This window comes from Callorhinus ursinus, unplaced genomic scaffold, assembly GCF_003265705.2.
Source record: "Callorhinus ursinus isolate GAN/ISIS: 27379988/994484 unplaced genomic scaffold, GSC_fseal_2.0 scaffold42, whole genome shotgun sequence".
Lineage (NCBI taxonomy): Eukaryota > Metazoa > Chordata > Mammalia > Carnivora > Otariidae > Callorhinus > Callorhinus ursinus.
Genome location: NW_027397104.1, coordinates 9,610,302 through 9,629,004, shown reverse-complemented (window position 1 = coordinate 9,629,004; position 18,703 = coordinate 9,610,302). Strand labels below are relative to the sequence as shown.

Below are 18,703 nucleotides of genomic sequence, written 5' to 3'. Positions count from 1 at the left end.
CATTTCATCATTCCCAAAATACATCTTGTAATTATTAAGCATTAACTCCCCATTTTCCCTTTCCCCCCAGTCTCTGGAAACCACTATTACTCCACCTTTTGTCTCTAAGAATTTGCTTATTCCAGACATTTCATATAAATAGTGAGTGGGGGACTGTGGTGAATCATATAACGTGTAGCCTTTTATGTCTGGATTTTTTCACTTAGCATAATTTTTTCAATTTCCATACATGTTGTAGCATGAATCAACATTTCATTCTTTCTTAAGGCTGAATAGAATCACACTGTATGGATATACCACATTTTGTTTATCCATTACTCAGTTGATGGACATTTGTGTTGTTTCTACTTTTTGCTACTGTGAATACTACTACTATGAACATTCATGTACAAGCTTTTTATTTGAACACTTGTTTTCAATTCTCCTGGATGCATATCTCTGAGTTGAACTGCCGATTCTTACAATAATTATGTTTAACTTTTTGAGGAGACACACTGTTGTCTAGAGCAACCGTACCATTTTATATGCCCACTAACAATGTATGAAGATTCTAATTTCTCTACATCATCACTCACATTTATTTCCCTTTCCTTTCCTCTTTTTTCTTTTTTTTTTTTTTAAATTAAAACCACGTTAGAGGGTAGGAATTGGCATCTCATTGTAGTTTTGTTTGCATTTCCCAAATGAGTAATGACATGGAGCACCTTTCATTGTTAATTGGCCATTTGTATCTGTTCTTTGGGGAAATGTATATTTAAGTCCTTTGCCCATTTCAAAAATTGGACTGCCTTTTTGTTGAGTTTTAGGATATCTTTCTATATTGTAGATACTAAACCCTTATCAGATATATGGTTTGCAAATATTCTCTCCCATTCTGCGGGTTGTCTTTCACTTCCCTGATAGTGAAAAGTTTCTTTGATGTACAAATGTTCTTAATTTGGATGAAGCAAAATCTATTTTTTTCTTTTGTTGTTTGCAATTTTGATGTCCTATCTAAAAATGCATTGCCATATCCAAGCTCATGAAGATTTAACCCTGTTTTCCCCTAAGAGTGTTGTAGTTTTAGCTCTAGGATTTAGGTCTTTGATCCAGTTTGAGTTAATTTTTGTATACAATGTAAGGTTTGGGTCCAACTTAATTTTTTTTTCTTTTTGGCTTGAAAACATTTTATTAAACATTTTTGGGTATCGCTTCCTACCTTTTAAGAATAAAAAAGACATTTCAATACAAACAAATTTATACTGAAGTTTTTTTTCCTTTGTGTAAAGAAATAGGAATGAACTATGCATTAGTATTTAAAAGCAAAGTAGTCCACTGCCAAAACTTTAAATAGCTCAAGAGCACAACAAATTCTAAACGCACTAGGAGCATGTTGTTATTTCTGCATTCTTGGGAAGGGTGAACCATTAGTCTGTTTATGGCTTAGGATCTGTTTCCATGGTGCTTTCTTGAGCTTCTTCTACCTCTGAGAGCTTTTCATCATTTTCTAGTGTTTGCTGAAGTTCGTGGATGGTACTAAGTAGAACGTGAAACTGTTTTCGTCCCAATTCCAGCTTATCTTCAACACTTTCTTTAATATGTGAAAGATGCTCTAGTTCCTTTCCCAGAGACTCTAGTTCCTTTAATGTTTCATGCCGGTCTGGATGGTGCTGGATCACTTTCGCCAAAGCATCATATTCTTGGCGATTTTTTCATATTCTCTTTGCTTGAAGAATTTGCTTTTTGCACTCAGCAATTTTTTCATGTGCTCCAGCAATGCTACATTCTATTTTTTTGTAAATTTTTTCATAATTTTCCATTTCTCTAAGATTCATATCATATACCAGCAAAGTTTTGCCCATTGAAAATTCATATTGGGACAGTGTGCTCAGCATACGTTGGTACTGACTGTATCTCTCTTCCTGGGACCTGGAGTTGCACCATTTAGTGAAACTTTTCACGAGCAGATTGATTCTCCGATCATCTCCAGCACCGTCTCCATCAGTTAGGAGACGCTTTGGTATGACTTCGTCGTCAGTGTTGTCCAAGCACCATTTGTTGAAAAGATAATTCTTTCTCCACTGAAGGGCTTTCACATCCTTGAGGAAAACCAACTGATCAGAGATATATGGACTTATTTTTGGACATTCAATTCTATTCTATTGATTACATGTCTCTCCTATACCAGTGCCATTTTGATCACTGTAGCTTTGCATTAAGTTTTAAAATTGAGAGGTGTAAGTCCTCCAACTTTGCTCTTGTTTTGCAAAATTGTTTTGACTATTCTGGGTCTTCTGCAGTTCTATATGTATTTTGAGAGAGCTTTTCCATCTTTAAAAAAAGGGTTTTGGAATTCTGATAGGGATTGCGTTAAATCTGTATATCAATATGGGAAGTATTTTCATGTTAGCAGTATAAATTTTTCTACTCCATGATCAATGGATATCTTCCCATATATTTAGGTCATCGATTTCTTTCAACAATGTTTTGTAGCTTTCAATGTACAAGTCTTACACTTCTTTGCTGAAATTTCTTAGTTGATATTTGTCAAACTTAACAGATGCAGTAGGTACGGTGATAAGGATACAATTAAAAGCCAAATCCCAACTCCCTTTTGTTTGTCTAAATAGGTGCATAAGTTGGGATGGAGGCCCTTACTCAGGAATGACAATAACAACCTTAGCCTTTAAATTTTAAGTGCTTGCATTTTCTACCAATAACCTTCACCGTTACTTCAAAATTTTGTCCTGTTTATAGTCCCTATCATTGCATTTCTTCTATGTATGGTCCCAGGCTTTAAAAATAAATATTCCAATGGTAACAAGTTTTATCACTTTGATGGTATAAAAAACATGCTTAAGTGATTAGATCTTTTATTCACTTAGATACTAAACAAATGATTATTTCATTCAATGATATTTTTCAGCTCCTAAGTGTTAGGTACTATTAAAGGCAATGGAAATGGAAAAGGGAACAAGACATCGCTCCCATCATCAAGGAACTGCATAAAACTTGGACACAAATGTAAATAATAAAATACTGGATTATAAAGAGATAAGTTCTAGTACAATGATTCTTGCAAAGTGTTATGTGGGAACAAACTAAGAACAAGAATAAAAGAAAGGTTTTCACTGAGTTTTAATGGCTGAAAAGGCATTTGTCAATGAGAAGACATTCCAACCAGCTAGAACGGAAAGTACAAAGCAGAGAAGTGCCAAATTGGAAGTTACATTCTGTGGACTCTACGTAATTGTGTGTAGAGGAGGGGATTGAGCATGAGGTGCCAGGGAGTGAGTGCCAAGAGATGAGCTTTAAAAGATACCCAGGTATGGGGCCATACACAATATCTTAACACTCGTGGTTTCCAAATGAATTTTAATCACAAACTTCTGTGTACCCAAACCATAAGCAGAGCAAAGCCCAAGTAAATAAAACAGATAAAAGCAAGAAGCCTCCAAGGCCACCCCAGCCACCTCATGACTCTTAATTAATTAACAAACACCCATGGTAGGGTTTTGAAAGCCCCCGCTCACGTGAGAAACTGTACAATATCCTGCAATATTTGGAATTAAAAGGAATTAATTTAACTCTTGATGAATATGGGGAGTCAGTTCAATAGTCTAGGAATGGTGTCAAGTTTTAGCAATGGATGAGGAAAAGCACACACTGATTTTATTCTTGTTCTCCTAGAATTCATTCTCCATACATCTTCCAGTCATCTCTCTAAAATGGAAATCAGATTACCAGAGTCTTCTGTTGACATTCTTCCAACTGCATCTAAAACCAGACTCCTTTCAGTGGCCCACATGCTTGAACTTCCCCACCTGCCCCTGCTTGATGGGGCCCTTTGGCTCTCTTCTCCCTCTGCCTGAAATGCTTTGCCTCCAACTCTTCACACAGAAGACCCTTCATCACCCAGGTTTTGGCTGAAAGTTCTTCCATTCATAGCAGCCTCCTCTGTCTACATGATCTAAAGGAGATCTCTGCTGTCACTCTGTGATGCACACCCTCCTTTATTTTTATTCCCTCCCTTGTATTTAGCACAATCTGAGTCAACATGTATGTTTGTTATTTTACATGTTTATATTCTGTTTCAATCCCACTCCCAACTTTCTCTAGAAAGCAAGCACCATTAGAGAATCCACCTGCCTTGTTCATCACTCCAAGTCCAGTTCTCAGAATAATGTGAGGACCATGGTACTACTACCTTGTTACATATTTGTTAATTAAACGAACTGAATTAAAAGCACAAAAAAGGTAGTTTCATCAATAAAACGTAGAAGAAATATCAGTGGGTGTAGGTCAAATAGCCCAGAACAAGCCTGGTAGAGTCTGTAAGATTCTAGATGGTTGCCCATCACCTGCAAGGGCAGCTCCTGAGTATCTGGTATACGACTCATCACTTCTGTCCTTTCTTCCATTCCTACCTTTCCTAATTCATCTTTCTAGTCACCTATAACCCTGCCCCTTATTTTTGAGCAAAGTGAAAATATGCAAAAGTATTCCCAGAGGAGCATAAAGCAGGGGAAAAGATGCTTCAATTCAAAACAATGCAGCTTTGGTGACTATATTATAGACAGCAAGCTGTCACCATAACCATGTGAGTTATGCCAGTTTGAATGGTGAATGTGAAAAAGCATCCTATAATACTGCTAAGATGCTTACTCAGAGTTGCTGGCATTATTGGCAACAGTATGTACACAGTGAAAGGCTATTATATAGTTTCTGGGCTAAACTCACACTTAAGAGTCACATTTTACCAACAGAATATGATTGAAAAGTCACTTCTCACATTCAACAAACCATCTGGAAAACTCTCTTAAAGAACTTTTGACGACTTAACAGAAAATGGATGAACTAAAAAGCACTCTGACTTCAGGGTGGAAGAAAATTAAATTGGTTTCCACTAGGTTGACCACAATCAAGAAATTCAAACTTAACTCCAAAAGTGAGAAAGACACTTGAAGACTAGTAATATGATTTTGGGGAGAGCAGGATGAATTTAGCCGAAGTTTTTGAACTCTCTAGTGAGAAGGGAGGTCATAGATAGGAAGACCACGAAGGAGTCTGCAATAATCCAGACAGGCAATGATTAAACCCCGGATGAGAACAGGAATTATTGATTGTCTAAAGGGGGAGTGGGTGGAGGGAGTTAATTTCCCTTGCTTCTTCCTTACTTCAGACAAATAAATCATTGCTTTCACCTATACATCTGAAGTAAATACATCATGAAAAAGTAGAACTATTGGTGGTGAAAAAAATAGAGGTATAAAAAGTTAAATGCTGCTAGAACTGAATTTGTAAAGAGAGCTATATAAACTTAAATTATTAATTACTAAGGCCAACACTGCTTCCCGCATTGCCAGATCCTGCTGAGATTTTGAAAACCAATATGTTTTTGTCTTGAAGGGTGTTTGAAAGAAACTGGTTAACCTAAAAGGCCTTGAGATGCTAGGGGAATTACAGAAGAGAGACTCTGTAAATCAATACAATTTCTTCAGCAAATACTGTATCAAAAAGAAGGACATTGAATTCAACATTGTCAGCAATGGAGATAAAATCATTTATATCCAAGGAAGTGCAAACAGCCTCAGACTAAATAGTTGGCAGCACGGGAGGAAATTGAAGGAGGCTCTCATCATACCGCACCCGCACAATCTTTGATTCAGTAGGAGGCCCATTTACAAAGACATGCTATTGGTTTGAAGGATGACCACCCCCTCCAAAGCCTGCTCTTAACACTTAGCAGAAAGCACCCTGTGCTTTCCTTTTGGAATAATAAGGATGTTTCACATCTTCCAACTGGTGATTCAAACTGGTTAAAGGATTAAGATGATCTCTCCCATTTTACAGATAGGACAGAGGAGTGCTGACAAAGCTTAAATACCTTAAATGACATACATAGTTATTATAGTGCAATTTAAATTATGACTCATTGCAATCTTAAGAGTCTAAAATTGCTCCTGAATTGAAGACAGAATTGCCAAAAAGAAAATCAATGCTAAAATTATAGAACACTGAAGCATTTGCAGCATTTATGCCAGCTACCACAAATCCTCTACTCTCTCTAGCCGCAGTTTCCTTATCTTTAAAACCAGAAAGAAATACCTTATGATCTGGTGGATACCTCTATTCAAATATTCAATCAGTATGTGTCCATGTTCTTGTGAACCATCCAGCTCCTAAAGTCAACACAGCAAAACACAAGTGTAGAGCTCTACCTCTTTGCAAGCGTTCCTCCATTTCCAGGTAAAGTCAAGTGGAACGTCCTGAGGAGATGCCAGGAATTCAGTATCTGAATCTAAATGAGGAGGAAAACGGAGGCTTAGGTTAAAGAGAATGAAGAACTAATCTATCAGTTACTAAGTATTCGCTGATCATCAACCATGACATACCCAATGGTAAGGCATCACAGGGAATGTAGAAGCATGTGAACCATGGTTCCTACTTTCTGGAAATCAACACTCTAGCACCCAGAAAATAAAATTACCTCTAAAACCACCAGGGAATCCTATTTGAATATAACATCTTTGATGACTCTTGAAGTCATATGTATATTTTAACCTTTGTACCACTTTGTTTGGTTTGAATTACACCTGAGAGATAGTTATTAAACTAAATAAGGTAGTTCTCCCCTACCCCCTATAACTACATCTTACCAGCAGTTTTTGGTGCCAAGTTATATTAGAAAGTATAATAAATAGGATATAAATTCAATGATTGGTATATTAAATTGGTAATTTCCTCATTGAGTATCTTGTACCTTTTCTTCACAACAGGTGATGTTCAGGAGCTTTCCATTTGAGTTTATCTACAAATCATATGACTTTTAGAAGCCTTAGGTTTTAGCCCATGAAAGTTTGTGTGCTAGGTCTCTCAGAAAAGATGGACTTCTCAAATATCCTCCTATCTTACTCTGAATCCCAGATAGTAGCAAGAGCACTTTCATTTCACCAAGGAGGAATTTCTTTTCCAATGTCTACCACAGAGCGACTCTTTTCCTCTACCAAAAACCTACTATTGTTCTTCTTTCAGAAATGGTCACTTCAGCCATCAGAAGAAATCTTCTCCCTCTTTTTATATATGAAGTAATGGAAGCTATGGGAGTGTTATCGATCTCCCATTTATACACCAGAATTAGCATTTTTTTTTTATGGTTAAATCAATCCATAGCTCTCTCCCTTCCTCTGGCTCTCTTCACAATATCCTAGCTCTTCAAATGACTTAGGCTCTTAGCTATTGAAAGTCATAATTACCGAACATTCACTGAGCTCCTCCAGAGAATGTAGGAAAAACTAAGAACATTCAAAATAATCCCTATCCAAGATTAGAAAGCTGAGAGTACTACTGTTGCAACCCCAAATTTCAAAGAAACAAAAGCAATCACAGATTTACAGTTCACTTGGACAAAAAAGAAGAAAGACAAACCCGGAAACTAAAATAAACTGGTTTGCTCACTTTTAATCACTATATAAATACAAGAGTATTCCAGACATTTCAGAGGTTTATTTTAGATGTCTGCTTATTTTTTAATTTTTAAATTTACTGGGTCTTGTTAGTAATAAGCACTAAAATCCAGCTATGAAATTAAAATGCAAGGCCCCTAAAGAAGATAATGTCAATGACAAAGGAACAGTCCACGATATTCTGAAGATATTTTAGGCTGTTAATCTTTTATAAGTCTAATGCTGTGGTGGGCAAATATGGAAACTATATTACAGACAGGGAAATCAAGTCCATGAGTATCAAGTGTATTTCCCAAGGCCAATCATTAAATCATGAGAAGGGCAGAGCACAATTTAAGACTGAAACCTTAACTTAAAAACTAAACAGTTCTTCAGGAGACTGAGAAAACTGATGGTATTTGATGAATTGTAGAAGTTCAATGAGGTGAAGGAAAAGCAGGAAATATTTAGTACGTTCAGATAAAAACATGCTGTGACATTTTGGCAATATCACATCAGACTTATGGCAAAATGACCAGCACTGAAATTGATCTGTATGTCTTGTATATATCATACGAAAATCACAGTCAGATGAATGATATGCTTGACTAGTGATTTATCTCTGATAAATGCAAAAGGCCATTTCATAGGAAACAATGACAGCTATTTCCCATAATGCTTATATTTTCCCTATTTACACTGTTTATATATGTCACATCTTGGCATACAGAGTTTCGTGTTCTCTTTAACAGCCTCTGCAATGTACCTGCTAAAAATTAGAAAGAAAGCTAATACATGCTTGATGCTACTATACTTCAGGTGCTACTCAAGGCTCAGTACTTGTGACCTCATTTAATTTTTACAAAAATTCTACAATGTAATTAGTAAACTAACTTCACTAATGCAGAATCTTTGGTCAAAAATGGTTGATGATTATACCAAGGGTAACTCAGGTAAAAGTGATGGAATTAGAATTTTCAATCAAATTCCTCACTTCAAAGTGCCATGTTGTATTATATCTGGGTTCTGGAATATATATAGTTATTGTCGACTGTTTCCATCTGTCCTTAGGGCATGAATCATAACATCTAGGCATGTTTCTCTTGCCGAATTAGGCCATGGCCCAGAGAATACTCCAGGAAAGTCACTAACAATCTATTGGACCAGATCTGATAAATGAGACAAAAGCTGTCATTTCTGCACTAAACTATGCATGCTAGATAATACAATCACACACACACACACGCACACACACGTTTTTGAACTTTAAGAGGTCCACAGGGTCTTCCATCCTGCAAAGAACTAGAGCAACATTCAAGCACCATGGATGCAGATCTCTGGAATTCAAAGACTTGAGCAGAGCCCCACAACTAGATAAGTGGTACACTTCCTACTATGTGGCAGTTGAAGGGATTGGGAGACTTCTCTCAAAATACTTTTTCTCCAAAATCTGATGCCTAAGAAGTCCTCCCTCTACTTCTTCCAATCCAACCTAAGCTTTAACCCCTAACTGAAGCCCTTTTAGGGCAATCCCTAGTTTGCCCTCATCCTCCTAGGGATCTCTTAGCTCTCAATTCTTTTTTAGCACAGAATGCTTATATTCAATGATCCATCACTCCTCATACATGGTCTTCTACAGTTATCTTACTACTTTCCATTACTATTTCTTCTCAACTTTTTGTATTATTAACAGCAGTGACTGTCTTTTTTTTTTTTAAGATTTTATTTATTTGACAGAGAAGAGACACAGGGAGAGAGAGAACACAAGCAGGGGGAGTGGAAGAGGGAGAAGCAGGCTTCCCACGGAGCAGAGAGCCCGACGCGGGGCTCGATCCCAGGACCCGGGGATCATGACCTGAGCCGAAGGCAGACGCTTAATGACTGAGCCACCCAGGCGCCCAGCAGTGACTGTCTTGATGGTGGTCAGAGTTTGTGGCCTCTATGCCTATATCGGGTATCCAAAGTCACTCAAAATAAATATCCTCTCTAAATAAAAACGTGATTATTATGCCAATATGGTTTCAAGACAAATTCCTTCTCGACAAATCCTTCCAAGTGGAAGGCCGCCTCCTCCAAGCCACTTCTTTACTCAACATTCTGAAGCCACCATGAGCAGATGCTAATATACAATGTATATTAGTAAACACGTTATTGATGAGCAACACTGACTTTCTCATTGAGGACAACAGTTGTGAAGTACCCACGAGGTTTTCAAGCTTTCGTAGATGATTTGACAACGTGATCATAATAACCTTACGCAATATTAAAAATAGACCACTTCCTTTTGTTTCCTTCCCTCTTGTTGCCTCATCCACGTTCTCATTTGGGATACACTGAGATTAAGGTAGATCCATAATAATTTTAGGCCTTTTATTATTATTATGTTAATCACCATACATTAGTTTTTGATGTAGTGTTCCATGATTCATTGTTTGCGTGTAACACCCAGTGCTCCATTCAGTACGTGCCCTCTTTAATACCCATCACCAGGCTAACCTATCCCCCCAACCCCCTCCCCTCTAGAACCCTCAGTACTGTTGAGAGATTTTATTTTTTTTTAAAGATTTTATTTATTTGAGAGAAAGCAAGAGAGAACGAGAGAGAGAGCACAAGCAGGGGGAGCAGCAGAGAGAGGGAGAAGCAGGCTCCCCACTGAGCAGGGAGCCTGACACGGGCTCGATTCCAGGACCCTGGGATCATGACCTGAGCCAAAGGCAGATGCTTAACCGACTGTGCCACCCAGGAGCCCTTGAGTCATTTTAATATGGAGAATTTTTGGTACCCTAGGCCATCTTCTTCGATGCTTGCCTTGTCCTTCCTTTCTGGGAACCCTTAATAACCCTAACACTGGCTGAGTTGATTTGTTGTGTGATTAAAATTATGCAAAAACTTCCTATTCTGTTCCTCATATATATTTTTGATAGCAATTATAGTTAAACTGACTTATCTTTATTGTTGTTCCTTTACTTTTCTTCCTGTACTTTTAATTCTGTTTCATGTCAGAAGGCCATTTTTCCTGGAGAATTTTTTTTTTTTTTACATATGTCTACTCATTTCTAAGACACTGTGAGGCCTATTTTTATATTTTATTTTATCCTTCTTCCCTGTGAATCCTGTGTCACACATCTGAGCAGTTAGATAGTTTAAGAGCTTCTTTTCTTGGTTGATATTTGCTTTGACATCAATGGGAACTCACATGTGCAAATGAAAACTCTTCTATGGCAAGGATCTTCTTTTAGGACCCATCTGGGTTAGTCAGATAAGTCTGAAAATGGTTTTATACTACTCAAGAAAATTCAGCTGTTTATTACTGCCATGTACTCTGAGCAGATTCATATAGGAATGCATTAACAATGTTTAAAAACATTTCATACCATCATATGAAAACATGTCTCCCAATTTACAGGTCTTTATATAATAATTCCTTGTATGATTCTTTTGAAAGTACATCATTACACAAGATCTGCACAACAATGATGTGAATTAGTACAGGAATATAGTATCTTTGTCATGGTTAGGTAAATTCACTGAGGCTAATCTATAAGACGAGATCATTTTATCAAGACAGTAAAGGCGAGAACCAGAATTAAAATTTAAGATGTTTTGATTACCAGAAATATAAAGAACAGAAGATGTTGAGATGATTTTTAAAAGACCATAAGAAAAACTGTTTTTGAAAGCCAATGAAGCCAATATATTATACTGTTATAACTGAAATGATTAATTCACTTATTCATTATTTACATATGCATATATACTAGTATTTATTCAACAAAGATCTAGTAATTACCTAATGTATGCCAGAAACTCTGCTACCCACAGGAGCAAATGTAGAGATAAATAAGACAGGGCCTGTGCATTATGTGGCAAAGCAGAATAGTGCATAAAACAGACTCCTGAAATAGAAAATTTGTGTTTTATATATCCAGAGGCAAACTAGACACTGATATATATCTCTGCATCTTCTACTTTTGTAATAGTTATGTGACATAGCTAATGTTTTATGTTAAACACAAGAACAAATTAGTCACAAAAATATATACCCAAAAACATGATAGAAAAGTAAATACTGCTTTTTTATCTTGAGGTAATTTTAAACCACAAAAAGTGTTGCAAAAATAGTTCAAAGATATATGAAATGTCCAAAAAAAAGACAAATCAAAAGAGAAAGTAGATTAGTTATTCCTTAGGTCTGCAGGTGGGACAGGGTATGGAGAAGAATAGAGAATAACAAATGAGTATTTGTTTCAGGATATCTCCATTGACAGTTCACTTGTGTTCCAATACTGACATTTGTATCTGTAACTACATCCTTAGGCTTATGTTTATATATTGCTGTGTCCACAATTATGTCAATATCATATGTCCTTTCCAGTGTTTACGTTGGGAGGGGGATGGAGATGGATTGGTCTTACCTGTCATTTTGATCCCATCCCTTCACTATTCACCCCCCCTTTTTTTTAATTCAAATATTCTCTTCTCACCAATAACAGCAAGGCAAAGATTGTTTGTCCTTAGGGACCCCTGTCAGTGAAAATACTTCACATAGCAGAATGCCTCCCTTCAAGTACATTCCTCCAATTTCAGAAGGTGTTCATGACACGAACAGAATCTCTTAGCCTCTATGGAATGTTCCCAAGCCCCCACCATCCATACCAGTCTCCCTTGACTCAGATATATTTTCCCATGAAACCATCTCATTATGTAACCATACTCCTAAGGAAATGCTTTTTTGTTGGATGTCCTTCTTAGCATTATGCACAATTCATTCATGACAAGTCCGGAAACAAGCAATTCCTTCTTATGCTCATTTTACATTTTGGAATGGATAAAATTGACCATACCACCGACTATAGCATTTTCTTCACTAACCCAGATATATTGAATATATAATAATTGATGAGATTGTTGTCATGTAATATTTCCAACTTTCCAAACTAACACGGTTTTATGGAGACAAAATTGCAAATACTTTTTAAAAATATCAAATTAGGGATATTGCCAAGGTTGCCAAGACCCATGTGAAATATGTAAACTGAGGTTCAGATTTCAATTTTGTATTATTAACAAGTTCAGGGGAGGTTAAATACAATGATCCTTTTAAAATACCTTCTTCTGATCATCCCAATTGCATACATAATAATCCCTAACCTGTTTTGATTCAAAGAGCCCTAAAAGGGGTTTCTAATCTTAAGATAAATATTACTTTGTAGTAAAGAATTGGTTTTGTTGTTAATATCACCATATTAGAACCCATCAAAATTAAATTTGCCTGCCTAGGGTTCACCTGTCCAGGAAACTCAACTATCTGTAATCCCAAATAATGATAATAAAATAAGTAAGCCTTTTTTTTTTTTTCTTTTTGGCTTTTGGGCAGGCAATATCATTATCAGAAATTCTATTGGTTGAAGTGTTCCTTATGTCTTTTCAAAACAACTCCCTCAGGCCTTGACCTAGTGTGCTCTTGGTACTGTTTTATATAAAACTTTTATAAATCAGAATGTATGGTTTTCAGGCTTCCAAAAAGCAGTTTATTATATAAGTAGAGAAGGTCTATGAAGTGCGGGCTATACACACAGCAGCCGTAGGCCTTGCAGTTCTAAAACACTAAGCTGCTTCTGAAAGCACCAGCATTTTACATCCTGGACTGTTCAAAATGATGACCATATATGGTAAAGAAAATACTAAAAGATATTAAATTCTACCCCATGTAGTCTAATTAAAATCAATGTCATATATAATAAATATCTAAAATATTTTCTTCCACTAGAACATTTTTAAAGTTTGGATATTTAAAGTGCTAAGCTATTAGGAAATTTTATTTCTCCAGAATGATTCATGCACCAAGTAGTCTGATTAGAAAACAAGTTTCTGTAATTATTTCTGTAAAGTATAATTGTTACAGGTTCAAGGACACTTTTCTCAACAAACTATCTTATGAAGTACATGTATCACATCTTTGTATAAGAAACAAATCATTCAATAAGGTCACTAATCACGGATCAAAGCCAAGCATCGGCGAGCATTATGTGTCAGAGATGTTGTGTATCCAGCATTAAACCAAAAGAGAAATTCAAACCAATGGATTTAAATTAAAAATAAAAAAAAAACAGAAATAACTCAAATTCAGTCAAAATGGACAATGTTGTTTGCTGGAATCAAAATGGTTTCTGGTCCTTTAGATCCTTAAATATGTATTTAAAAAAGCACCAAAATGTTTGATGTTCTGTGATAGAAGAATGTAACAGAATTGAGTTGGGAAGAAGGGTAAGAGAGGTTAATTCTACATGATGAGAGGGAGGGTTAAAAATGCTTTTTGAAATAGGGACTAAGCTGAATCTTGGAAAAAGGGGACAGGGTCATCAGACACAAACAGATAGAAGAGGAAAAATTTACTTGAGATCTTTAATGTGTGTTTTCTAAGAGTTTCAAGGAAACCTTTGAAAGAATGAGTGAGTGAATGAGTATATCCATGGGGGCACAGAACTGTGTCAGTAAAGTCAAGGACACAGAAAACACTCTGAAACATTAACCAATTGTCCATCAATCCAGTATGATGGAGCCTACATAAGGCAGCAGGACATGGTGAAAGGTAGATTGTGATATAGGCAGAGTTGAGTGATAGAACACCTCTATCACAGTCATCTTTTTGAGATCATAATGGCAGCAATGTATAAGGAAGACTGATTTGAAATACTGCCTAAGTTCTTTTTATAATTGGGAATATCTAGTATTAGCACAGCTGACAACTATTTGGATGGAGGACAGTGGTGAAATTTTGGGAAAACTCCCATGTAAATGGGAGAAGACTGTCTAATTCTCTACAGTCATACAAAGCGACCAAGATGTAATAGTAATGAAGGTCAAATACTGACTTGAAAGTGGAAAAGCAGAAGGTTAAGGTAAATCAGTCAGTTGGTGGTGTCAAAGCAAAAATTGCACTAGACAAAATTAAACAGGCAAGGAAGACTTTATAGAAGGCCATTGCAATAAAGAAGAGAGAAACCAGAGCTCGGTCTGAACTCCTCTCCTCTGAGGCAAGGGGGATCCTAGATTATCTGTGTTTGCTAACTGGGTGTACCCAAAGAAAAAGTCTGCTTTTTCATACTTCCATAACAGGAGATAGACTGACATCTTAGAGCAAAGTACTGGAAGAAGTTAGGATTTCTCCTACCACTGGATGATAGGGGGACTATCTCCTTTGAGGATTGTATATCAAAGGGAGGGCTCCCAAGTCCTGGAAATAGTCATCACTGGGTAGAAAGGCAGGCAAGAGGTATTTTAAAAAATTGACCTCTCAAAGAGGCACCAAAAGAATTTACAAGTTTCCTTATGTAGATGTTCTAAGAAAAGAAAAGTCAGGAAGCTGGATAACTTCGGTCAAGCTGGGAGGAACATCAAGGTCCTCCTGGTCAGTGGGAAGAGAGTGACTAAAATGTGACACATGGAGTCAAGCTTAAGTGGTGGAAACAGGGGAAACTATCAGATAGGTGTTGGATTGGAAAATAAAAATATCAAGAAATTGGGTGTTTTTATGAGGTCTAAAAACAAAGTATAGCTAGTGAAGGACTGAGGGAGGTGAATGTACAGGAGATAGCAATAAATATTGATACATTTCTATACTGCAATTTAACCATTTTGGGATAAGACTATTTCAGCATCACCAATCAATATGATGTGTGAGTCAAAGTATTAAAACCGAAGAAGAGAAACTGAGTACAAGTTGATCTATTGTAACAGTAATAAGAGATTTTTGGTTTATTCTTTGTGCTACGCATGTTACACGTAACTAGCTTTAATCCCCACGTTTTGAAGAACACTGCCAGATAACTTTGCTCTCATTTGAACACACTCTTTTAATGCCTCATTTCATAGTACTGCTTGAAATCTGCTATAAACTAAATGTTCTGGATTGTCATGATTTTGGAGTGTTTGTGATTGTGTTAATAACTTTCTTTGATGTGTTGGCCTTTTGCTTTTTTTTTTATTTCTATTCTCACAGACTGTTAGGGCTTCTAGCTCCTTCCAGATGCCTTTTTCAGCTCTTCTCATGGGCTGTTTTAATCTAAGAAATAAAATAGGCTTGTTGAATTTTAAAGAGAATGGAAATAATGCTTATCACGGCTGGCAAGTTGGATGGGAGTGGGGGAGGCAGCAGTTACCTTTACTATAAATACATGTGTATATCTGGAATTATTATAATAAATCTGTAACTTCTTTTAAATTTAAAAAGGCTATTTTAAAAAATAATATAGATAAACTGCTTTAAGTTAGTACCTGAGGGACTTTCCCCTGGCAAAAATTAGTGTTAATATGTAAGCTTTATGGCTTCCTTTCTGATTGGCCAAAGGCCTTCTTGGTGGCCTTTTCAATTTATCAGTACCCTCTAGATATATGAGGTTACAAAGTTTTTCAGTTCTGGACACATAGGGCATTATTATATGTACACATTTTCTAATTTCAGAAGACAAGAATAGTGAAAAAAAATTCTGAGATCCAATAGGTTCAATTATTTAGCAGTGAAGTGGTTAAAAACCCCACTGCAGCCGATTTTGATGCGTTAGTGTTATTTGCACTAGAAAAATGCTTTCTGTTGTCATCACTAGGGAGTATCTGCTCTTCTCATATTATGCAGAACAAAATCTCAGTCAGAATAGGGAAAAACATCAATTATTAATTAGACATAAATTATTCCTAATCTACACACAATGCCTAATCCCTGGTTCACAGAAATGCAAATTGTGCTTCAAAAACAATATGTTAACAAGTCATTTGTCTGCAAAAGACAGGAGCCCAAGTTCAATATAAAATATAGAACAAATACTTCAAGCTCATTTCAAGGAATATGCTGATGGAAGGTTACCAGAACAGCAAGAAAATGGAAAACCAGACAAACAAAATACCCACAGGGTGAACTTGCCTTCTGGTGCAAAGAAAACCACTAGTGTGTCTACTGTAGCCATTTTTCAATTCTTCAAAAAAGTTAAGAATTAACTGGAAAATGGTACTAGCATATTCTTTACTACGAATAGTAAAAACAGTAAATAAACAACAAAGGAAGCAATGATGGCTTTAAGAGGCCCAGAAAATGAAAATCCTCTGTGTTACATGTAATTTTCTTCCTGTGGTCCCTGGAACCTATAACAGACTCAGCACGGTTAGGATAAAGCTCCTGTTGCAGATAGATTGGCTCATGCCCTGTCGCAGGCACGCGCACTGCCCACTCTCATCTCTAGTCTGTTGTCCTATGCTGATTTTCTAGTCACTTTTCTCCTGCTTTCCATTAAGCATTCATTGCCAGTCTTCCCCATTCCAAATTTTTCTCTCAAAGACCCGTGACACTGATTTTCCTAGAGCTTTCACCCAGCCCTCTATACAGGCTTCCCCCGCTTTGAGCAAGTTCACCATACACTGCTTCATTTTTTTTGTTTGTTTTTTCCATTAGTTCCAGGGGTAGAATTTAGTGATTCCCTAGTTGCATACAGCACCCAGTGCTCCTGACATAAAGTGTCCTCCTTAATGCCCATCACCCAGTTATCCCTTCCCTCTACCCACTTCCCCTCCAGCAACCCTCCCTGTATTTCCTAGAGTTCAGCATCTCTTATGGTTTGCCTCCCTCTCTGTTTTCATCATATTTGATTTGTCTTTCCCTTCCCCCTAGGTTCATCTGTTCTGTTTCTTAAATTCCACCTAGGAGTGAAACACTGTTTTTACAAAAGACCTACATCGGTATCTGTTTTCACTAAGTGAAAGAAATCCAAAGAGGATTTTCACTTTTATGAGAAAAGGGCAAAAAAATGAAAACAGCATTCAGTACTTGTTTGGCGATGAGCCATTAGAAAGGCAGTAAGCACCCCAAACAGCAACAGGGACATGACCCAGCTCCTGCGCTGGGCGCTCCACTCAGCATCTCAGTATCAAGCCACCACAGCTCTGAACTGTGTCCGTGAGCATGTGTGCTGTATCTTATGTCATTTATGCTGTGCATCCTTTAGCAAGATGTGTACTAAAGTATCAGAAAAGCCTGAGAGAGACTTTTTTTTTAGGTCTAGGAATGCTCAAAAAAATTTTCCATATAAATTAATGGTAATTGCTTCTTTGCTTTATGCCATGTCAGCTTACAAAAAGTTTCATAGAAGCGCTCTTTCAGACACTGGAGGAAACCTGGACTCAGCTGAATTACAAAAATAACACTTTCCTGGGCCTCTTAAAGATTTCCAACTCCTAAAAAGAGATATTTTGTATCCTTCAAACAGAGCTTTGTATGTGGTTGGATATCTGTCTACTTTGTTGATTCCAGGATTTCTTTACATCTTCAACACAAATGTTTGGGTTTTTTTAAGATTTTATTTATTTATTGGAGAGAGAATGAGAGAGAGAGAGCACATGAGAGGGGGGAAGGTCAGAGGGAGAAGCAGACTCCCTGCTGAGCAGGGAGCCCGATGCGGGACTCAATCCTAGGACTCCAGGATCATGACCTGAGCCGAAGGCAGTTGCTCAACCAACTGAGCCACCCGGGCGCCCCAAATGTTCTTAAAAATATTTTTGATCAAAATTTGCTTTATCATACCAGAATCCCCATATTCCATGTGTGTACTCTGCTTTTCACCAACAGTGTTTGAATTTCCCCAAGCACACAATAAAGTTTCTATGCCTATAAATGCATCTCTACACCAAATGGAACCCCCAACCTCAAGTTCAAAGGAAAAGACCTACCACCTATGTCACTAAACAGTCCAGCCAGACTCCTTTCCTCCTCTGCTCTGTGCAATTTCCCCAGTGAAATTGCTAGTACAGTGATGAATGCACAAATGGAAAGAATGCAATACTGAACATGATTGATTGCATGGCAAAAGGAGAAACCTACAGAAAACCCCAAGCTGGAAACTTATTTTATATCATTCCCTGTTGCTGCTCAGTCGTGAATGCTGCTGTGATTCATTTTCAACACTTTGAAATCTCTTGGTATTTGTAACATGCTCTGAACCAGATATAAATTGATTGCTCAACCCTACCTTTTTTTTTCAATTGAGTTTTTTTTTTTTTTTTACTAACATTTAGCAACACACTTAATATTGCTTACATATAGCTTTTATTTCTCCTCGGGAGGGGAGATAGTTTTGCTTCAAGAAGATTACATAATTTAAGAGAGCATTGTGTGGTTTCTGTAATGTAATCACTTCTCCTTATGTTAGAGAGCTCACTGAAAATGTAAGATAACTATATATATTTTTGGAATTGAATTATTCCAGCACATTTTTTAAAGGAATATATAGGTA

General features: G+C 36.9%; 1 pseudogene; it reads right to left on the bottom strand.

Moving 5' to 3' along the window:
- Window positions 1–1,211: 1,211 nt before the first annotated feature.
- LOC112809566 (THO complex subunit 7 homolog pseudogene) lies at window positions 1,212–4,400 on the bottom strand (annotated as a pseudogene).
- Between the last annotated feature and the right edge of the window lie 14,303 nt (window positions 4,401–18,703).